This window comes from Schistocerca piceifrons, chromosome 11 (assembly GCF_021461385.2).
Source record: "Schistocerca piceifrons isolate TAMUIC-IGC-003096 chromosome 11, iqSchPice1.1, whole genome shotgun sequence".
Classification (NCBI taxonomy): domain Eukaryota; kingdom Metazoa; phylum Arthropoda; class Insecta; order Orthoptera; family Acrididae; genus Schistocerca; species Schistocerca piceifrons.
In genome coordinates, this window is record NC_060148.1 from 145898281 (window position 1) to 145922837 (window position 24557).

Genomic DNA, 24557 nt, shown 5'->3' on the forward strand with positions numbered 1-24557 from the left:
GGAGGAAGGATGAAGAAGATGTTTGGAAAGTTTGTGTTCCAAATAAATATTTAGAATCACTAGTATGGTACACTCACTTGAATTGGGGTCATTTTGGTGCCACTAAATGTACAGCCAAAATAGCACAATACTGCTATCATCCAAATTTGGGACGTATAGCTACAAATATTATTAAGAAGTGCAAAATATGTCAGAAGGCGAAACCCATAAACTATTGTCGGAAGATAGAATTACATCCTATCATCCCACAACAACCTTTAATGTTGGTGTCATGTGACGTCTGTGGGCCATGTCCCATGACACGTGGACGGTTCAAATATGTATTGGCTTTCTATGATCTCTTTTCAAAATATGTGAAATTATATCCTTTGAAAAATCTCCATGTTCGACCCATGTTACGCAATTTTATCAACAACTATATAATTGAGCTTGGCAAACCTATAATGATCTTGACAGACAACGCTGCTTATTATACAAGCAAAGTATGGAGAGACACTATGAAAGAACAAGGAATCCAGCACATTTACATCTCAAGATTTTACCCTTGTGGAAATCCGGTTGAAAGAATCTTCCGAGAGTTGAACCGATTTTTACGGACGTACATACCCAAACAACATTATAAATGGATCGATTGGATTTATGAATTTGAGAAAGTGTATAATGACTTACCACACTTATCGACAGGTTATTCACCTAACCAAATAGTATTTGGTGAAAGTATTGTGCCAGAATGGATGAAGAAATTACCTGCAATAGAACAAAAGATTACCAAGAAAGAAGATATGGTGAAGAAGGTCTACGAAAACCTGAAGCATCAAGCACAATTGAGAAAAACCCGTTTTGATAAAAATGTGAAGAAAGTAGTCACATATGATGTAGGGGAAGAAATTTTATTGAGAAATCACCCAAAAGCATCAACCAGGAAAAGACTGAATAATAAATGGCAATATTTATACACAGGTCCATATAAAATAATGAAAATACCTCATGAAGGGAGCTACCTCCTGGCAGATTGTGATACTGATGTAATTAAAGGCTTGTTCCCTCACATAGACCTGAAGAAGTATTATCAATAATGAGCAAAATATAGATTCAAGAAACACTGAATGATACCAAGACTACACTCAGTGGACTAAATAAAAGCACCAATGGATAAATACGTACTTATACTAAGTTACAAAGAAAATTAAAGAATGTACCAATGATTTCCATGAGATACCTTCTTGGTATCAGCAACAATGACGACGCTGAAATACGATTTATCCTCTCACTGAACGGCGAGGATGGATGATTTGAAAGTGGAATTAAGAGGAAAAGAAAAGGACCAAATCCTCTCTGGTTAAACAAGTGGCCTGATAAGGGTTTTGGCCTAGGATGCCAATCGTCGAACCCGGCTGTGATCCCTGCCTTGCACAGTCGGTTGAAGAACTGAGGGCTTCATCCAAGGAAAAAAAAATGTGGTGTGAATATGAAGTGATTAGTGCGAAGTGCTTCTAAGACAACCTATAAACAAATGTGGAATTTAGTTAAGGGCATTTTGTCTAGGCCCATTAACTCAACTTCAATATTGTAGAATGTATGTACTGACTTGTTGAGTGAATCTGAGAGTGAGTGTATTCGCCGAAACAAATACCCTCTCCAGTCACAGTACACAAAAAAAAAAATAAGCCTGTTCTGTCTGGAACCCTCTTCAAGACATCACAGTCTGGGGGGCCGTGTAACATTACGAGTGAAGACAGCTATAATGGAACTTGAATAGCGTAAAGTTATCGTTAAAAACGCACGCCGCGCGATTTGTTATGATTTGGTCGGTCATAATAGTAGTAACATGCTTTTGAATACAATTAAAATATAACAGCGATACCTGTTTAGCATTATTGGAAATAATATGTAATAAATTAATGAGTAAGGTAGCCGATCCTATAAGAAGAGGTAAAATTGGGCATATTAAGGTGTTTTGCTTTATATCGACTAAGCCGATGATACGGCGTCTTTTTTTTCCGTTTACTCTTAGAAAAAAAAAAAAGAAAACCAGTAACGAAGTGCTAATTATGCGTTGTGAAAAATATAGGGGCGAATTTTAAATAGCTACAGTGTATAATCAGATTAACAAATGGACATTCAGTTACGCGAAATAGCCGACAGTGAGGTGTGGTCATTAAATTGAGTACACCTACAGGGCGGTCAATTCCAGGATAAGTCTATTCGCGTCTCACGAGGCACGCGGTATTGAGACCGGTTTTTTTTTTATTATATCACGGAGAGCGGGCTTCAATTTATAAAAAGGAGAAAAGCTGTATCATTATCATTGACTGTTGGTGTTATGCAACCAAAACTGTTCATCAAAGGGTTTCGGTGAATGAGTGGTGAATGCGAAATGAAACTGTGAACGAAGTTATGTTAAATAAAGCAGAAGAGACAAGACAGTTTGGTCATATCTGTTATTATTCCATAAACCGTAACATGTACTCTCGTTGTACGAAGCCTTTATAGACGATCGTTATGACAATTTGCTTTGAAGGGATCTCGTTACGAGTTAAGTTTCGGGGACCTGGTCAACAGGGGATAGTTCGTAGATCTTAACTACTGCAGCTATTCTGGAATCAGGATCTACCGTGACCGTTGTGTGTTGTCTATGGCTTAAGGTCATCATATCTCATGCTCTAAGATCGACGCGCCTTTCCTCTTGGTATAACGGTGTCTCACGGTAACCACGACAACGCCGACGGCGAAGGAAGATACGGTAGATAATGACTGCATTAGTTACACAGGGTGAAGAAAAATTTGCGAACTCAGACTTCGCATTGCGATTCCTTGTGTAGGGAAGCAGCATTCTCACGCCTTATAAAATTCACATCAGTCTTTCCATTTTGTGCGCCAGCCAGTCCGCTGTAACTAGCTCTGACGTCATAAATATTGCGCAATACTTTAAAATGAAGTAAATAACCTGAAACGTTTCTAGTATGTCAGGGGTAATACAAAATCAATATGTGTTGGATATCAGTTCAATAACTTTAACCATTTTCGAAATTTTGATGTTTTTCTACAGGGGTCTCTACTATTGAATCGTTGCCCTTTTTCACACTACTGTCAGGAGACACTAGTTCGGATTTCACTTTAACATTACTATTATCATGCATATTCACACTTGAACTGTTGTCTGGATTTACAGTTCCTTCAACAGACATAGGTCCTGATTTAGGCTTAACTTCTGTTTCTTTTTGCGGTTCCATCGCCGACAGTCGTTTAGTGCAGGTTAGTAAAAGTTTTAACAGCTTTTCACTTAACATAGCTCCTTCTGCACGACGTATGGCAGGATTCCTGATGTGGATTTTATAAGGCGTGAGTATGCTGCTTCCCTACACTTGCATGCTGTCAATACGAAAATGTCTGTCACAAAATTCCGTTCTGCGCATATTTCAGTGGGTACATGGATGTCAAAGATGGGAAATCTGATAAAATAACTATCTCTGTCAGGAGGTGCTAGTAGTGCTGTGCACATGGTGCAGTGTATAGTATTTTGGGTTAGCCTACAGGAGGTCGAGGGTTCGATTCTGGATCGATGCTTATTTGTTTTTATTTGCTAAAAGCAGTCTGAGTGGTATGGTATCTGATGCCTTAACCATCATACAGAAAGTACAGTGGGTATTCTACAAAACATTTGCAGTTATGTACTGCATACGCAGTTATGGAAGCACTATCGATTTCATCAGTCAACTTTTAAGGAAACCTTTTGCATGTCGTGGACGCCAATTGTTTTGCACCATTGCACCTACCAGATTCCTAATTTTTTTATGTGTATCCTCCCCCAGTTATTCCACCAATTAAAACCAACTATTATTCTTGCCGCATTCAGGTCTATTACAGTTAGTAAGGACCTTAGATCACCAGTCAATGGCCTTGCAGCAGTGGATACATTAGTTCCCATCAGATGACTGAAGTTAAGCACTGTTGGGCGTGGCCTTCACTTAGATGGGTGACCACCTGGGCCGCCATGCGCTGTTGCCATGTTTTGGGGTGCACTCAGCCTTGGGATGCCAATTGAGGAGCTACTCGACCGAATAGTAGCATCACAGAAAACCATCATAACGACCGGGTGAGTGGTGTGCTGACAACATGCCCCTCCTATCCACATCCTCCGCTGAGGATGACACGGCGGTCTGATGGTCCCGATGGGACACTTGTGGCCTGAAGATGGAGTGCTGCTGCGGCTCTAGAGCACCAGTAAGGCAAGCAACATGCTTTGCAAATAATTTAGATTGGACCATTGGAAGAGGTTAGAGGGAAAACAGGTTTAGAATGTAGTAGTTGCAGTGGTGAAAAACAATTCGCGTCCACGACGTGCAAAAGACTTCTTTGAAAGCTGACTAATGAAAATGATTGTACTTCCATTTCTGTGTTCATAGTATGTAACTGCAAATGTATTGTAGAAGCCGAACTTTACAAGTTGTTTTGTGATTAAGTCGCCAGATACCGTACCAAGCAGACTACTTTTAGAAAATAAAAACAAATGAGCCTCGACCCAGAATCGAACTTCCGACCTCCTGCATGCTAATCAAAAATACTATCCACTGCACGAACTGCACAGCACTGGTCTCTCCTCTAACATAGGTACTTACTGACATGTGATTACAGTGTTATCAGACTGCCAATCTTCAATGTCCGTTTATTGCCAGTATGTGAGGAATCGCGCTGCAAAGTCAGAGTGCGGGAATTTTTCTTCGCCCTGTATATATTTCCAAAAGCTGGACTGGTTTTATCTGTATATTGCCGAATAACCATGTGATTATAATTATATAATATTTTGTTATGGTTATCGTTACCAAAGCAGTATTTCAGCTGCTTCTCCTGAATGTGGACGACCAGTATACTGTAGTTGCAGGGATAACAGCAAACTTTTTCTTAATATAAGGTACAACTTTCTGCATAGTATTCTGTACAAATGCATCTCCTTTAACCGTTCACATAAATAAACTTAGTATTTCTGTATGATTTCTAGGAAATGCTTGATCAACTCAAGGAGTCACCAACTTTCATCTAATCTGCATGTCGGAGAGCCTTGTATCTTAGAACTTCATGTATAAAGGTACACTGTCTATGATGAGCAGCTGTAAATCTTCTGCATAATATTTTTGTCACACCTTTCCATTTTTCACTTTAATACATTTATTTCTCGATCTAATGCTTTCTCAGTTTTATGCAATTCAAACTCAGATTTATTTTATTTTTTTATGGTATAAGTTTTGTGCACCACATAATTTAGATGTAGTAATACTAACTACGAAATAATGGAGTAAGATATTAGTTCAGGCCCCAGAAGTTAAACATGTGAATACTGTGTTATCAAAAGTATCCGAACACCTCCAAAAACAAACGTTTTTCATATTAGCTGCATTGTACTGTGAGAGAGCAGAATGGGCTGCTCCATTGAACTCAAGGACTTTGAACGTAGTCAGATGATTGGGTGTCACTTGTGTCATACGTCTGTACGCGAGATTTCCAAACTTCTAAACATCCCTAGCTCCACTGTCTCCGATGTGTTAGTGAAGCGGAAACGTGAAGGGACGCGTACAGCACAAAAGAGTACAGGCCGAACTCGTCTATTGACTGACAGAGACCGCCAACAGTTGAAGAGGGTCGTAATGTGTAATAGGCAGACATCTATCCAGACCATAACACAGGAATTCCAGACTGCATCAGGGTCCACAGCAGGTACTACGACAATTACGCAGGAGGTCAGAAAACGTATTTCGTGGTCGAGAGGCTGCTCATAAGCCACACATCACGCCAGTAAATGCCAAACGACGCCTCGCTTGGTGTAAGGAGGACGATTGAACAGTGGGAAAACGTTGAGTCGAGTGACAAACCACGGTACACAATGTGCTGATCCGATGGCAGGGTGTGGGGATGCCGAATGCCTAGTGAACGTCATCTGCCAGCGTGTGTAGTGCCAACAGTAAAATTCGGTGGTGTTACAGTGTGGTCGTGTTTTTCATGGAGGGGGCTTGCACCCCTAGTTGTTTTGCATGGAACTATCACAACACAGGCCTACATTGATGTTTTAAGCATCTTCTTGCTTCCCACTGTTGAAAGCAATTTGTGGGTTGCGATTGCATCCCTCAACACAATCGAGCACCTCTTCATAATGCACATCCTGAGGCAGAGAGGTTACGCGACAATAACATCCACGCAACGGATTGGCCTGCACAGAGTCCTGACCTGAAACCTATGAAACACCTTTGGGATGTTTTGGAACGCCGACTTCGTGCCAGGCCTCACCGACCGACATCGATACATCTCCTCAGTGCACCATTCCGTGAAGAATGGGCTGTCATTCCCCAAGAAACCTTCCAGCACCTGATTGAACGTATGCCTGCGAGAGCGGAAGCTGTTATCAAGGCTATGCATGGGCCAACACCATATTGAATTCCAGCATTACCGCTGGAGGGCGCCACGAAATTTTAAGCTATTTTCAGCCAGGTGTCCGGATACTTTTGATCACATAGTTTATCATCTTCCACCGCAACTCCATAATCTGTCACTGGCCTAGCAGCCAGACAGAAAAGCATAACGTGTCACCAGCTGTTAAATGTCAACCACTGCAAAACAAAAACTCCCAGTTGTAAACAAAAACACAAAAACACACAGTGAACGTGTCCAGGGTTGTCAAATAGAGGAAGACAAATATTTCTCTTTTTATAGATTTTGTGATTCAAGCAGAGAACCCAAAATACAGTCCAGTTGCTCTGTCATAACAGAAGCCGCCATACAGTTCCCAGATTTATGAACTAATAGGAAAAGGAAAAAATTCTGATACAAAAAAAATAGGTCCGAATTCCAGGGAATTTGAAAATAAGTGTAGGAGTTTCCAGAAGATTTCCATTTCTCTGTTTGTATAAAATACACTTAAGGCATTCTATTTCACTGTGCTAACAGTTTATAACCTCTGAAAGGTGAATAACCTATTTCAGGAAATTGCCAAGTTTGCAGTGCTCATCTGTATTATCCAAACCTCCAGGTTTGCAGCGCTTATTTCTATTATCCAAACCTCCCCTTCACCATCCCATCATTGACTGTTATTGCAACTCTATATGCGGAGAATATGGTGACTACACACACTTTACATGTGCACCAATATGAAGACATGTGTTAATTGGCTCTTACTGATCTCATCTCTAAGCTCTCATGTTGAAGACATCGAAATATGCAAGTACCTATGCTGGTGTAGGTGACACACATGCTTCTCACATTAAAAGTGGAGAGAAAATGTTGGCTAACATTTGAAATCAAAGTTTCTTGTGGCAGGAACATAGAGCTCTAGAGCTCTGTATAATATAGAGAACAAACTTTTATCAAGACAAAGGTGCACCACAAATAGAATTACAAAACCCTTTACTGTATCATGGAAAAGGCAGAGAAATGCAATATACCAAAAAATTCAAAATCACAAGACCAAAGCAACGACAGTTTAGGACATTCTTAGAAATGAAATGAAGGAACTCTGTAAGGCAAAAGATATACAACTCCATGATGACCGTAGCAGTGAGACAAATGAAGTTAAATTCAAATTTTTGGCCAATAAATTTAGGTACTTGTGCCTAACAGTGGCTGAAACCACAAGGTACAAAATGAGTCACTGAATACACATTCACTTGGCCTACTCAGACACATGTTGCACACTCCTTAAGCAGATATGAATTTTACCATATCAACTGCAGAATAGATCACAAAAATCACAAAAAAGTCACCGAAAAGCAGTGGCTTACGGTTATGGCAATATATCAACCAAAGTAAATGCATGTTGTGCTGACTTGGTAGCAAGCCGTCCTCCCTTTGTGTTATCTTTGTAGTCAGTCAGTTAGAAAAGTTACATTTCTCAAAAGGCGGAAATATGCAGTAGCAACACTCATTTCTAAAAGTGGGTGTAAGCCATTGACCTCTATCATAGATCCACATACTTAATTGCCATGTTTTTCTTATAGATGTAACCTATAGAAGAACACTGAACAATATTCATGCTGATAACCTTTTCATTACAGCTGTTGGTCTTTGGTACAGGCTTCTCACCACAGAAAGCAATATACGACGTTCTAAACTCAGTTCTGGTAGAATTAAGAAAGACAAATTCTCCTATTGACATTTTCTGTGACTATTTTCTGTGTTCTTACTAAGGCCTTTGATTGTTTAGATCGTAAAATTATCCTAGGTAAACTAAACTAGTGTGGCATTCCTCTGTTCCATAGGAATGAGACTAAATTCTGAGTGAGAAAACATTAAATATTACATTCCACTAGGTTTGGTGCTTGGACCACTCCTGTCCTTGTCTTATGACTCTCCAAGATGTGTGATGTTCGCTGTTGATACATGTGCACTGGTAAAGGATGCAGACTCATCAATCCTGTACAGTGCTTAGAGAATAAGGGACTCAGGTTAAGCCTCAATCTTTCACAGACTCCTATTGTACAATTCCATTAAAGTGAAAATCACTTACAGATATTGCACCAGAAGTGGGGATCAAAGAGAACACGCTATATGAGGCTACATGAGCGATGTTCCTAGCCATCCAAGTGGATAATAAACTGTAGAGGCAAAAAGAGGTCGATTACTTAACCAAAATGCTCATCGCTGAATTGATATGCAGACAGAATTGCTAGAACTTTTGCACACTGAGACAACGCAATGACGTCAAAAATTACTAATTTTACATAAGTGTGCAACAAGAGTTCAATGTAAAGTTGGTAACTGAACATCTTTCAGATGTTTTTCAGGGACCAAGGGATTCTTATACCTATGGGTTGATAAACCTGACTGTTGGTGTTTTTAGCTAATAACAAGATGAATGTAGGCTGAACTGCGAAATTCACAACCGCAGTACTACAAGCAAAAATAATTTATATGTTAAGTTATGCACCCCTTCTATAGTTAAGAGTGGAATTTGGTATTCTGGTGGAGGAGTATGTAACAGATTGTTGGTAGACATCAGCCAGGAGACCTCAGATACTCGTAAAACCTTCTTCACCAATCCTATAATTTATAAAAATACACAGACAGAAAAAATCGGAGCGCCAAAAAATAATTAATGTAGGCTAATAAAATATCAGCAATATATTTGTGTAGGTAACATATTGATGTTATTAACACTTCAGGATCACAGGCTAATGTAAACATGAGATAAGCGATTGCAAATGTGAAATGCTGGTGTATCAATAACCTGTGTAACCGCCAGAATATTAAATGCAGGCATGCAAACGTGTATGCCGATTTGTGGGTTGGAGTTCTATGTATGCTGCACATGGTCGGTTAATACAGGGAGGGTAAAGGCTGTTTGTGGATGACAATGGATTTGTCGTCCAATGATGCCCCAAATGTGCTCGACTGGAGACAGATCTGGTGATCGAGCAGGCCGAGGCAACATGTTGACACTCTGTAGATTATGTTGGGTTACAATAGTGGTATGTGAGCGAGCGTTACCCTGTTGGAAAACACCTCCAGGAATGCTGTTCATGATTCGTAGCAAAACAGATCGGATCAGCAGACTGACGTAAATATTTGCAGAAATGGTGCATGGGGTAACTACGATAGTTCTTCTGCTGTCATACGAAATCGCATCCCAGACCACAACTCCAGGTGTAGGTTGGTTGCAGGCCCTAAACTGGCCACCTTCTAACCAACACGTGGCCATCAATGGCACCAAGGCAGAACCATCAGAAAACACAACAGAACTCCACCCTCCCCTCACCACTGAAGTCACAAATGACAATGGTTTGGGGTCAGTGGAATGCACGCTACAGGACTCCTGGCTCGGAGCTGTCCTTGAAGTAAGCGATTAGTAGCAATCTGTTCTGTCGTTGTGGTTCAAACTGCTACTCAAGCTGCTTATGCAGATGCAGTACGATGCGCCACAGCCATTTGCCGAACACCACGATCTTCCCTCTCGGTAGTGTCATGTGGAAATCCAGCGTCCGGTCTTCTTGTGACCGTATATTCTCGTACATACTGAGATGGTATCTGTTCTTCCGGACATGTCCGAAAGAACAGATACCATCGGTGACCATGCAGCTCGTTAGAATGAAATTACAATGAAATGAACACCGTTAGCTGCTTACAGGCGTTGACATACGTCAACGGGGACAGATGAATATGTGTGCCCCGACCGGGACTCGAACCCGGGATCTCCTGCTTACATGGCAGACGCTCTATCCATCTGAGCCACCGAGGACACAGAGGATTGCGCGACTGCGACGTTGAGAATGTGGGTTTCGCGGGAGGCGTGCCAGAGATAAATCCCTGCAGTCGCGCAATCCTCTGTGTCCTCGGTGGCTCAGATGGATAGAGCGTCTGCCATGTAAGCAGGAGATCCCGGGTTCGAGTCCCGGTCGGGGCACACATATTCATCTGTCCCCGTTGACGTATGTCAACGCCTGTAAGCAGCTAACGGTGTTCATTTCATTGTATATTCTCGTGACCACCGTTACCAACAACCATGGATAGTAACTTTATTCCTGCCACGCCTTTCTGTGTTATCGCGCAAGGGACGTCCGGCTTCTTATAGCCATGTTACACGACCCCGTTCAGACTCAGTGATGTGTTGATAATGGCGTTTCTATCGCCTTAAAGCCATTCTTGACTAACATCTCACTACGTCCAGTTTCAAAGTTAACTAACGCTCACGACCCTTACACCACGTATCTAAGGCCAACCTGATTTGCATCCTCATAGTGGCGCTAATAACGCCACTCTTACGCGACTGGTACGAAATCTGAACAAACATCATGTTTCAGAAGTAGAAACACACCTACCAACTTTCTTTTATGTTGCTCAGCTTCAATTCCGGTCTTGTGATTTTTTTTCTGTCAGTGTATTTGGACTCGGTGACATAAATTATGCTTTACTCTTAATTATCACAGTAAACGGGTTTTTGCTTCGCCAGTATACAGCGTGGAGCTTCTAAGACAGGCCGTTCCAAATATATATAGATTGAGTGAATCTATCAAGAAGCAATTTTTCCTGAATTGCAGCAGACGATGTGGCCTATTTTCTGTTGTACGCAAGTACGCACATCAAAAAAAGCTTTGGAACACCCCGGTTCCCAGAACTCCTGAAGATAGACGTTGACTGTGGATATTGTATCACAGACACAGTCCATTTGACTGTTCAGAGATATCACTAAATCCGGCCAAAGAAGTAAACAACAATGCATGAGCAGCGCCTATTAGACGGAGGGTTCCGACAGCCGACCAGTTCCAGTCGTTCCACTAGGAAGGAGGTACACGGTTCGTGTTGTCTGTAGTTCGACCATGCCTAGACGGTCAATACCACAGTTCGATCGCGTCCGCATTGTTACTTTGTGCCAGGAAGGGATCTCAATAACGGAAGGGTCCAGACATCTCAGAGTGCACCAAAGCGATGTTGTTCAGACATGTAGGAGATACAGAGAGACAGGAACTGTTGATGACATACCTCGCTCAGGCCGCCCAGCAACAGCACCATGTTGAATAATGCTTTTCATGCAGCCACAGTCGTGTTACGACTCAAACTTTACACAATAGGCTGCATGATGCGGAACCCCACTCCTGATGTCCATGGCGAGGTCCATCTTTGCAACCACAACACCATGCAGTGAGGTACTAATGGGCCCAATAACATGCCGAATGGACTGCTCAGGATTGGCATCATGTTCTCTTCATCGATAAGTGTTGCATATGCCTTCAACCAGACAGTCGCTGGAGATTTGTTTGGAGGCAACCCGGTCAGGCTGAATGCCTGGGACACACTGTCCGGCGAGAGCAGCAAGCTGGAGGTTCCTGCTGTTTTCGGGTGGCAATACATGGGGCCGACATACTCCGCTGGTGATAATCGGAGGCGCCATAACGGCTGTACGATACGTGAATGCCATCTTCCGACCGATAGTGCAACCATATCGGCAGCATATTGGCGAGGCATTTGTCTTGGTGGATGACAATTCGCGACCCCATCGTGCACATCTTGTGAATGACTTCCTTCAGGATAACGACATCGCTCGACTAGACTGGCCAGCATGTTCTCCAGACATGAACCCTTTCGAACAAGTCTGGGGTAGATTGAAAATGGCTGTTTATGGCCGACGTGACCCACGATCCACCCTCAGGGATCTACACTGAATCAACGTTGAGGAGTGGGACAATCTGGACCAACAGTGCCTTGATGGATAGTATGCCACGACGAATACAGGAATGCATCAATGCAAGAGGACATATGACTGGGTATTAGAGGACATACGCCGCTGGGGATAATGGAAGGCGCCATAACGGCTGTACGATACGTGAATGCCATCCTCCGACCGATAGTGCAACCATATTGGCGAGGCATTTGTCTCGGTGGATGACAATTCGTGACCCCTTCGTGCACATCTTGTGAATGACTTCCTTCAGAATAACGACATCGCTCGACTAGACTGGCCAGCATGTTCTCCAGACATGAACCCTTTCGAACATCTCTGGGCTAGATTGAAAATGGCTGTTTATGGACGACATGACCCACGATCCACCCTCAGGGACCTACACTGAATCACCGCTGAGGAGTGGGACAATCTGGACCAGCAGTGCCTTGATGAACTTATGGATAGTATGCCATGAGGAATACAGGCATGCATCAATGCAAGAGGACGTGCGACTGGGTATTAGAGGTACCGGTGTGTACAGCAGTTTCGACCACCATCTCTGAAGGTCTCGCTGTATGGTGGTACAACATGCAATGTGTGGTTTTCATGAGCAATAAAAAGGACGGATATTATGTTTATGTTTATCTCCATTCCAATTTCCTGTACAGGTTCCGGAACTCTCGGAACCGAGATGATGCAAAACTTTTTTTGATGTGCGTAATTTTCAGTGCTTATACTTGTTGAATTACGACTCCTACAATATTTTTAATGGATCTCTATACTTTTTCCTGTAGCGTCGAAAACATCATTCAAAGAGGGTTGCAGTGACATAAAAAAAATTGTTCAAATGGTTCTGAGCTCTATGCGACTTAACTTCTGAGGTCATCAGTCGTCTAGAACTTCTAACTAATTAAACCTAACTAACCTAAGGACATCACACACATCCATGCCCGAGGCAGGATTCGAACCTGCGACCTAGCGGTCGCTCGGCTCCTGACTGTAGCGCCTAGAACCGCACGGACACTCCGGCCGCCGCAGTGACGTAAAATGCGGGATTTATAATCAAGTAGTGACACGATAACAGCGCCGCAAAGCAGAGTCCCGCCATCAGGAGAAGACGTCCCACAAACATCCTCCATACTGTACCAAATGTAAGCAAACGTATCACTCGAGTTGGTCTGTGTGTTTATTATGATGACTGTGTTATCAAGTGCACAAAGTGTTGACTTTGCTCATTGATGAATGCTGCGAAGCGATTCTGGACAGACAAAACTGCTCGTTGAGTATCGTCTTGATTTATCACAGTTCTGGCCTGTGTTGTACGGCGCTCCATGTCCTCAGGATTTGGTGGTGCTTCCTTGTGAGCCTCTTGTTTTAATTTACTGCGTGGGTGGAAGGCCAGAGGAGTTAAATCTGATGAATGTACAGGCCATTTGATATTTAATAAACAATCGAGCCAGCAAACTCCAAATGTTCCGAATGAGTAGAAGATCCGTCATGGGGATTTAATGTGGATTACTTTGTGTCCAGTAGGACTTGGTCCAAAAGTTGTTGCAAAATATCTGTTATGAACTGTAAATAATTATGGCTATTTAGAATCCCATCGATGAAACAGGTGACACTGATGCGATTCTTGAAAAACCTACAGTATCTGCATCTAGATCACTTAATAGTGTATGGCGGAGCGCACTTCTGGTGCCGCTAACTGATTCCCTGTATCCTCTTCCACTCGCGAATGGTGTATGGTAAAAGCAAATAAATGTGAGCCTTTGTATCGTCTCCAATTTCTCGAAATATCTTGTTGTGGTCATGATGCAAGATGCATGTAGGAGGAAGTGATATATTGTCCGACTCTCTCGAAAAATACTCTATTTTAATAATGAAGCTTTCTGTGATGCATGGCGCCTCACTTGACACGTATGCCAGTGGAGTTTGTAGAGCGTCTCTGTAATGCTGTCGCACCCGCTAAACGGTCCCGTGACGAAACGCGCCGCTCTTCGTTGGGTCTTCTGTGTCTCTTCTGTCAGTCCTACCTGGTAAAGATTCCATATCAACGAACAAATACTGAAGAATCGCCAGAGAAAGCGCCATACGAGCCAGTTCCTTTGAGGATGAGCTCTATTTACTTAAGATACTTGCTATGAATCTCAGTCTGGCATCTGCTTTTCCTACTATTTGTTCTGCGTGGTCATTCCACTTAAGATAGTTCTGGATAGTTACGCCTAGATATTTTACGGTAGATACTGTTTCCAGAAATTTGTCACCAATAGTGTAGTTATACAGTACTGACTTTCTTTTCCTATGTATCGCAATATGTTATATTCATTTACGTTCAGGGTCAACGCCAGAGGATGCACCATTCATCATTCCTCTGCAGGTCATTTTGCAAATCGCTTCCGTGTTCTGCCGTTGCTACGTTCTTATAGACAACGACACGATGTGCAAACAGCCTTAAAGAGCTTTTGACGCTCTGTATAAGATCATTTATGTAGAATGCAAACAGTAACGGTCCTGTCGCACTTCCTTCGGGTAATCAGGAAGTTACCGTTACATCTGTCGACCTTGTTTCGTTAAGAGCAACGTGTTGAGTTCTAGCTGCAAGGAAGTATTGAATTCTGTCACAAATCTGGTTCGGTACTCGATGAGCTCGTCTTTCTTTCAGTAAACGACAGTATGGGACAGTGTCAAATCCCTTCCTCAAATCAAGGAACACTGCATGAACGTGAGTGCCACGTCTACAACGTTATGATTCTCATGGAAAAAGAGACCTAGCTGAGTTTTAGAATTCTCTGTTCGCGGAATCTATGTTGATTTCTACAGAGGAGATTTTAGTTCTCCAAAACATCGTAGTTATTGAACTAAAACATGTTCCATAATTCTACAAAAGATTGATATCAACGATGTAGGTGTATAACTGTGTGCATCTATCCTACGGCCCTTCTTGAAAATGGGAATAGCCTTCACTTTCCTCCAGTCGTTAGATATCCTTCCTTGCTTCAGACATCCTTCGTTTCTAGACGGGGAGCAAGTTCTTTCACATCATCTTTGAAGAATCTTGTATGTACCTCATCTGGTCCTGATGCCTTTCCACGCCACTGCAGTTGCTTTTATATTCCACTATCGCCTATCTCAATACCTGCCATTTGCACCTCTATACAATGACTGAAAGGGGGGACTGTGTTATGGTCTTCTTCGGTGAAACAATTTCGGAAGACTGAATTCAATATTTCGGCCTTATCTCTTTATCATCTATTTCGATGCCAGTAAGGTCATTGAGTGAATGAATAGACGATTTCGAACCACTTACTGATTTTACATAGGACGACAACTCAGATTGGTTGACAATATTTTACTTTTTATGTCATTGAACACTTCTGTTAATGGTCTCTTTAGACAAATGTTGACAGATCAAGGTGGTTATTTATCCACTTATCTTAGCTGGTGAGGATTTTCTGCTGACTATAGTACGTGTCATTTACGACGGCGGCCGAGTTCAGGTTCTTTCTGCGCATCTGACGTCACAAAACATAGTCAGCCAATGAACAGAGAACGACGTTGCCCGAGCTTGACTGCAGTGCAGAGCACAGACGAGTGTCTTCAGTTTTAGAAACGTTCAGTCATAAATAAATTAATTGAACAATTGCAATGTCTTGATAGCAGACTTTCTTTTATAGAAAGTTTGACAAAATAATTCCTTATACCAATTGCTTCATATTCTATTCATTAATTAAACCAAACAAGCAATAAGTCTCCTAATTCCGGCGATAGCAAGGAAAAGTGTTTGCATCATTTTCACGAACCGCTTTTTCGCAATAAAGAACAGCGGTAATTGTTTATTTCCTATTGTACTTCGACGAAACGTGAGTAATTCATAGTCCTACCAACAGTGTTTGTCGGTATTTTGCGTGATATTTTAAAGACCTCTAGGAGTTCTGATAAATGCTGAGCTGAGTTAGTGTAATGGTTAAGGTTTTTGGCTGATAAGCGAAAGGTTCAAAGTTCAAACCGTGTTCATTGATTAATATTTTCTTTATTTAAAAACAATATGGAAGTGTTTTACATCATGAATATTATACGTTTGAATGTAATTTTTTGAAATTCTAGTGCTTTGTCTCTTTTTTATAATCATACTAAGTTTTCGGTTTTTCTAATTTTGTCCTACAATATTTCTGTTCACAGCAATTAAAAACAATCAAAACGCACGCATACAATATTCAGGTTATCTGTTTTGTTTGTATATCTTCTCTTCTGCAGTCGCTGTTTTACTATTCATATTGAGATATATTCTTTTGCGACAGTATTAAAAGTATTATTTAGAGCAGAATTTCGGCTCGTACGTTGCCGAACTACTTGATTGTCTGACGCAATTCTTTGCTTCGCTGCTTTGCCAAAATCATCATATTCAATGTTTTCGTCGACTGATCTATGTTTTGGGAAGTATTTGCTTTCGTTTGTGACAAACACAAATTGTTTGCGCACTGCGCCTCACTGACAATAGATTTTAGTTTCTATGTTTTATTACATCCACAATTCAGTTTTGTGTACTTCGCCAACTTTATTTAATCAGAACCTTATAGAAAAAAGCGAAATGACTCTGGTATAAATAAAAGTTTTATTACAGTCGCGAAAGACGGAATATTTATCAATATTACATACGACACCTATCTGGTACTTAAATTAGATATTGTTACACAGTAAATTTTATATGAAATTTAGGTATCTTTCCACATTTCATTCTCAACATTATGGCAACTAAAATCGACCATACGGAAAGTAAACGTTATGGATTTTTACCTCTGCAAACTCTTCAAAATTTTGTGCAATGGTTTACTATATTTAATGCTACACAATAACTGCGTAGAACACCGAATCAAAATTAAGTCGTTTATGGGGGGAAGATATCAGTCAAGAAGATGTGTAAAAATCAAATTTTTGGGCCAAATAGTTTTTGTGAAATCGAATGATAAGTGTGTCAAAGCAGTTGGAACACCATGTGTCTGCACAGGCGAGCAGTGCAGCGATGACAAAATCGCGCACATCGCGGAATGCGGGGAGCTCGTCTCTGTAGCAGCGAAAGGGTCAATGCAGCCGTGGTGGCTTTACTTCATAAACTGCGCGCTCCCCCCTAAACGTAAGTTTGCTTACTATACTATGGCGCTGCTTCTCTTGGTGCGTGCATCGTTTGCAACTGGCAACGCAGCAATCTCCCGCGTCTGGGCGGGCATGAGCGAACCGCCAAGATATAAGAACTGAACTATAGTAGGGCACGTTGACAAGATTCATTTGCCCATGGTTTGTAAAAAGTGCTTCATCCAGAAATACAGTCTTCGCATGACTACTGGTACCAATATCCATCTGCACCTGCATATTGTAGGCTTGTAGCCGAGCCGTTGACTCCCAGTAGAATTTTCCTCTCTCACCAGACTCTCCTCTGGGCCATGGCGTCATTGAGTTAGTGGACTGCTCTGTCTGGCACTACTGGCTCAGGTGTAGTATTGGCTATTTCTCTTGCGGCCCCATTGCCAATATATGTGAGGAACAGTTGGTATCTGTGGGTTATGCCCTGAGAAGGTCTTTCCTTGCTGATACACAGGGTGGTCCATTGATAGTGACTGTGCCAAATATTTTACGAAATAAGCATCAACCGAAAAAACTACAAAGAACGAAACTCGTCTAGCTTGAGGGGGGAAACCAGATGGCGCTATGGGTGGCCCACTAGATGGCGCTGCCATAGGTCAAACAGGTATCAACTGCGTTTTTTTAAATAGGAAACCCCATTTTTATTACATATTCGTGCAGTAGGTAAAGAAATATGAATGTTTTAGTTGGACCACTTTTTTCGCTTTGTGATAGATGGCGACGTAAGAGTCACAAACGTATAAGTACGTGGTATCACGTAACATTCCGCCAGTGTGGACGGTATTTGCTTCGTGATACATTACCCGCGTTAAAATGGACCGTTTACCAATTGCGGAAAAGGTCGATATCGTGTTGATATATGGCTACTGTGATCAAAATGTCCAATGGGCGTGTGCTATGTATGCTGCTCACAAGGGAACCTCCCTATCGCACCCCCCTCAGATTTAGTTATAAATTGACACAGTGGATAGTCCTTGAAAAACTGAACACAGATCAATCGAGAAAATAGGAAGAAGTTGTGTGGAACTATGAAAAAATAAGCAAAATATACAAACTGAGTAGTCCATGTGCAACATAGGCAACATCAAGGACAATGTGAACTGATGAGCGCTGTGGTCCCATGGTTAGCGTGAGCAGCTGCGGAATCGGAGGTTCTTGGTTCGAGTCTTCCCTCGAGTGAAAATATTACTTTCTTTATTTTCGCAAAGTTATGATCTGTCTGTTCATTCATTGACGTCTCTGTTCACTGTAATAAGTTTAGCTTCTGTGTTTTGCGACCGTACCGCAAAACCGTGCGTTTAGTAGACGAAAGGAGGTGCCTCTCCAGTGGGAACCGAAAACATTTGATCGCAAGGTCATAGGTCAACCGATTCCTCCACAGGAAAACACCTAACTTGCACACTTGGCGAATGGGTAAAAAGATTCTTCTACCTTGCCCGATTTAGGTTTTCTTGTGGCTGTGATAATCACTCCCAAAAAAGTGATGAAAACATAAGAGTTTGTCACATAAACTGCAATAAATGAATGCAACAGTTTCACAGTCGCACAGTTTTCCCTGTGCTCTGTCAAAACATATGTTTTTTTACGTTTTCAAATATTTCCGTGTGTAGACCGTCAAATCCTGCTTATGTCCAAGCAAATCTGAACATGTCCTGGAATTTTGGAGAGCGAAGTTGATTATGTGTGAGTGCCTGAACTTTTGATAATTATCTGAAAATAAAAAATTAAAATTTTCACTTGAGAGAAGACTTGAACCAAAGACCTCTCGTTCTGCTGCTGCTTACACTAACCACGGGACCACGGCGCTCGTAAGCTCACATTCTCTTTTACGTTGCCTACCTTTCGCATGGACTACTCAGTTTGTATATTTTGCTTACTTTTTTCGTAGTTCCACACAACTTCTTCCTCTTTTCTCGATTGATCTGTATTCAGTTTTTCAAGACCTATCCACTGTGCCAACTTGTAACTAAATCTCAGGGGGGTGCGATGGGGAGGTTCCCTTGTCAGTATCCTGGACATCATTCAAGAGTCCGGACCGTACAACGGATAGTTACGTTATTTAGGGAAACAGGAAGGGTTCAGCCACATGTGAAACGTCAACCAGGACCTGCAACAAATGATGATGCCCAAGTAGGTGTTTTAGCTGCTGTCGCGGCTAATCCGCACATGACTAGCAAACAAATTGCGCGAGAATCGGGAATCTCAAAAACGTCGGTGTTGAGACTGCTACATCAACGTCGACTGCACCCGTACCATATTCCTATGCACCAGGAATTGCATTGCGACGACTTTGAAAGTCGAGTACAGTTCTGCCACTGGGCACAAGATAAATTACGGGACGATGAAAGATTTTTTGCACGCGTTCTATTTAGCGACGAAGCGTCATTCACCAACAGCGGTAACGTAAACCGGCATAATATGCACTATTGGGCAACGGAAAATCCACGATGGCTGCGACAAGTGGAACATCAGCGACCTTGGCGGGTTAATGTATGGTGCGGCATTATGGGAGGAAGGATAATTCGTCTCCATTTTATCGATGGCAATCTAAATGGTGCAATGTATGCTGATTTCCTACGTAATGTTCTACCGACGTTTCTACAAGATGTTTCACTGCATGAGAGAATAGCGATGTACTTCCAACGTGGTGGATGTCCAGCACATAGCTCGCGTGCGGTTGAAGCGGTATTGAATAGCATATTTCATAACAGGTGGATTGGTCGTCGAAGCACCATACCGCGGCCCGTACGTTCACCGAATCTGACGTCCCCGGATTTCTTTCTGTGGGGAAAGTTGAAGGATATTTGCCATCGTGATCCACCGACAACGCCTGAGAACATTCGTTAGCGCATTGTCAACGTATGTGCGAACATTACGGAAGGCGAACTATTCGCTGTTGAGAGGAATGTCGTTACACGTATTGCCAAATGCATTGAGGTTGACGGACATCATATTGAGCATTTATTGCATTAATGTGGTATTTACAGGTAATCACGCTGTAAAAGCATGCGTCCTCAGAAATGATAAGTTCACAAAGGTACATTAATCACATTGAAACAACCGAAATAAAATGTTCAAACGTACCTATGATCTGTATTTTTAATTTAAAAAACCTAGCTGTTACCAACTGTTCGTCTAAAATTGTGAGCCGTATGTTGGTGACTATTACAGTGCCATCTATCACAAAGCGAAAAAAATGGTCCAACTAAAACATTCATATTTCTTTACGTACTACACGAATGTGTAGTAAAAAATGGGGGTTCCTATTTAAAAAAAAACGCAGTTGATATCCGTTTGACCTATGACAGCGCCATCTAGAGGGTCAACCATAGCGCCATCTGGTTTCCCCCTTCAAGCTAGAGAAGTTTCATTCTTTGTAGTTTTTTAGTTTGACGCTTAATTCGTGAGATATTTGGCCTCGTCACGGTCAATGGACCACCCTGTATACAGGGTGTTACAAAAAGGTACGGCCAAACTTTCAGGAAACATTCCTCACACACAAAGAAAGAAAATATGTTATGTGGATATTTATCCGGAAACGCTTACTTTCCATGTTAGAGCTCATTTTATTACTTCTCTTCAAATCACGTTAATCACGGAATGGAAACACACAGCAACAGAACGTTCCAGCGTGACTTCAAACAGTTTATCACAGGAAATGTTCAAAATGTCCTCCATTAGCGAGGATACAGGAATCCACTCTCCGTCGCACGGAATCCCTGATGCGCTGATGCAGCCCTAGAGAATGGCGTATTGTATCACAGCCGTCCACAATACGAGCACGAAGAGTCTCTACATTTGGTACCGGGGCTGTGTAGACAAGAGCTTTCAAATGCCCCCATAAATGAACGTCAAGAGGGTTGAGGTCAGGAGAGCGTGGAGGCCACGGAATTGGTCCGCCTCTACCAATCCATCGGTCACCGAATCTGTTGTTGAGAAGCGTACGAACACTTCGACTGAAATGTGCAGGAGCTCCATCGTGCATGAACCACATGTTGTGTCGTACTTGTAAAGGCACATGTTCTAGCAGCACAAGTAGAGTATCCCGTATAAAATCGTGATAACGTGCTCCATTGAGCGTAGGTGGAAGAAACTAAAATGAGCTCTAACATGGAAATTAAGCGTTTCCGGACACATGTCCACATAACATCTTTTCTTTATTTGTGCGTGAGGAATGTTTCCTGAAAGTTTGACCGTACCTTTTTGTAACACCCTGTATATATGGGATGTGCTCGCCCGAGAGAGAGGTACAATGTTTGGGGATTGGCAGTAGCACCGCGACAACAGGGGTTCATGAGGTCCGGGCAGCCGAAGCCACTAGCTGCCCAAGGAGAGCCTGCCCAGGGCGAAGGTACCGGAGTACTTCACCGGGGTCAGCGTCTACTACAAGCAGCAGGCCGACATCCCACCGGTTGGTTGGCGACATTCGTGCCGGACGACCGCTCGTGGCCTGGCTGCCCTCTTCTACCCGGCTTTCATCCGCACCACTCGGTAACCACCGTGACGCACCGTGGATCCATGGAGCTGCTTGCTGATAAAGGGAATTAACATTCTGTAATCCCAGTGGTGATTTGTGTAATTGTCTACCTGCCCTCATTATTTTCCGATTTTTTCCCAACCCTCAGAGCTTTACTCGGTCAGCTCTTTGGTCGTAAATATAGGCCATAGTATTGTTCTAAAACACTAGCTGTAATTTGAAAATTTGTCACACAATTCTACCGCCTTTCCTTTCGGGTTTATACACGATCATTAATGTTCTAATGAATCAGCTCCTGCTCGTAAATACAGCCGGAACAATTGTACTAAGGCACAAGTTGCCGTTAAACAAAACTGGAACATTGTGGTGAAATTGTTGTTAATAAAAATTCTCTATTTAAACTAGACTGAACTGCATGTGACTGCTTTAGTCTTTAATAAAACTTGCATCTGACTGCGTATTTAACTGAACTGAACTTTATCTGACTGCATGAAAATATTGTTCGAAAATTAATACTCAAAATACACATTTGACTGCATGAGAGTTTAGTGGTAAAAATAAATGAAAGTCACCAACCTGCATCTGACTGCGTCTGTGGACTTAGCTCGTGCACTCCATCCAGTTTAGCCAATAATAAAACATATATTCAACTCAGCCATAGTGCAATGGCATAAAATTGTCATTCTAGATAACTTTACTCATTTTGGCCCTGTTTGTCACTTAATAAAAATTCTGTCCTGATCTGAATAATTTGCCAACTGTGCAATGGCATATACAGGGTTATTACAAATGATTGAAGCGATTTCACAGCTCTACAATAACTTTATTATTTGAGATATTTTCACAATGCTTTGCACACACATACAAAAACTCAAAAAGTTTTTTTAGGCATTCACAAATGTTCTATATGTGCCCCTTTAGTGATTCGGCAGACATCAAGCCGATAATCAAGTTCCTCCCACACTCGGCGCAGCATGTCCCCTTCGATGAGTTCGAAAGCATCGTTGATGCGAGCTCGCAGTTCTGTCACGTTTCTTGGTAGAGGAGGTTTAAACACTGAATATTTCACATAGCCCCACAGAAAGAAATCACATGGGGTTAAGTCGGGAGAGCGTGGAGGCCATGACATGAATTGCTGATCATGATCTCCACCACGACCGATCCATCGGTTTTCCAATCTCCTGTTTAAGAAATGCCGAACATCATGATGGAAGTGCGGTGGAGCACCATCCAGTTGGGGCATGAGCCAATTTTCCAGCATGTCCAGGTACACGTGTCCTGTAACGTTTTTTTCACAGAAGAAAAGCGGCCGTAAACTTTAAAACAGTGAGATTGCACAAAAACATTAACATTTGGTGAATTGCGAATTTGCTGCATGAATGCGTGAGGATTCTCTACCGCCCAGATTCGCACATTGTGTCTGTTCACTTCACCATTAAGAAAAAAATGTTACTTCATCACTGAAAACAAGTTTTGCACTGAACGCATCCTCTTCCATGAGCTGTTGCAACCGCGCCGAAAATTCAAAGCGTTTGACTTTGTCATCGGGTGTCAGGGCTTGTAGCAATTGTAAATGGTAAGGCTTCTGCTTTAGCCTTTTCCGTAAGATTTTCCAAACTGTCGGCTGTGGTACGTTTAGCTCCCTGCTTGCTTTATTCGTCGACTTCCGCGGGCTACGCGTGAAACTTGCCAGCACGCGTTCAACCGTTTCTTCGCTCACTGCAGGCCGACCCGTTGATTTCCCCTTGCAGAGGCATCCGGAAGCTTTAAACTGCGCATCCCATCGCCGAATGGAGTTAGCAGTTGGTGGATCTTTGTTGAACTTCGTCCTGAAGTGTCGTTGCACTGTTATGACTGACTGATGTGAGTGCATTTCAAGCACGACATATGCTTTCTCGGCTCCTGTCGCCATTTTGTCTCACTGCGCTCTCGAGCGCTCTGGCGGCAGAAACCTGAAGTGCGGCTTCAGCCGAACAAAACTATATGAGTTTTTCTACATATCTGTAGTGTGTCGTGACCATATGTCAATGAATGGAGCTATAGTGAATTTATGAAATCGCTTCAGTCATTTGTAATAGCCCTGTAGATTATTTTATTCTGATAAATGAAATTATTATCTTTACTCATGGGAACTTTACTTTAATGTACCTTTTGGTTCAATGCAAGCACAGGATGCGGAGAACGACATAGGGTGTGAGAACTGTGCAACGGCATATAAATTATTTTACTCTGATAAATGAAATTATTAGCTATACTCATGGGAACTTTAATGTACCTTTTGGTTCAATGCAGGCACAGGATGTGGAGAACGACGTAAGGTGTGAGATGAAACTCTAATTTTATCTAAAAAATATTTATTGTTCAAACTTTTGAGGCACATGTGAAAAACTAAAAAAAACTTCTGTAGCATGGATTTACGAGAAAGTTTCACAAAACGCTTATTGCATCAACAATGGGATTTCTATCTAGCTTTTAGACATTATTTAACCAAAGAAAACCTATTTTATTAATTATTCTTTCTAGTTTCCCCAGGCATGTGCCGAGTTTCGCTGAATATATAGCTTATTATGTGTGTAGCGCCAATTGTTACTTTGATGCTGTCACGACCCGGCTGCCTCCTGCAGGCATCTAGCTCCGACTCGAAACACGTCTGTTGTCTCTGCGCATCTCCTCACCACTACCCAAACTTTTACTGCGTGCACCTAGCTCTGTTAGCTGTCAAAGATCTTACTACTCGAAGATGTACTACTCGTCCAACCTTGCGGTTGGGAACTACCAACATTTGACATATTTCGCTGGCTC

The 24557-nt window shown here is 42.1% G+C and overlaps 2 non-coding genes across 2 annotated transcripts; one reads left to right on the top strand and one right to left on the bottom strand.

Moving 5' to 3' along the window:
- Positions 1-10145: 10145 nt before the first annotated feature.
- On the bottom strand, positions 10146-10219 carry Trnat-ugu. The gene has a single exon. It is a non-coding gene; the product is annotated as a tRNA-Thr (tRNA).
- Positions 10220-10310: 91 nt separating this feature from the next.
- Trnat-ugu lies at positions 10311-10384 on the top strand. Its single transcript has one exon. It is a non-coding gene; the product is annotated as a tRNA-Thr (tRNA).
- Positions 10385-24557: the final 14173 nt, after the last annotated feature.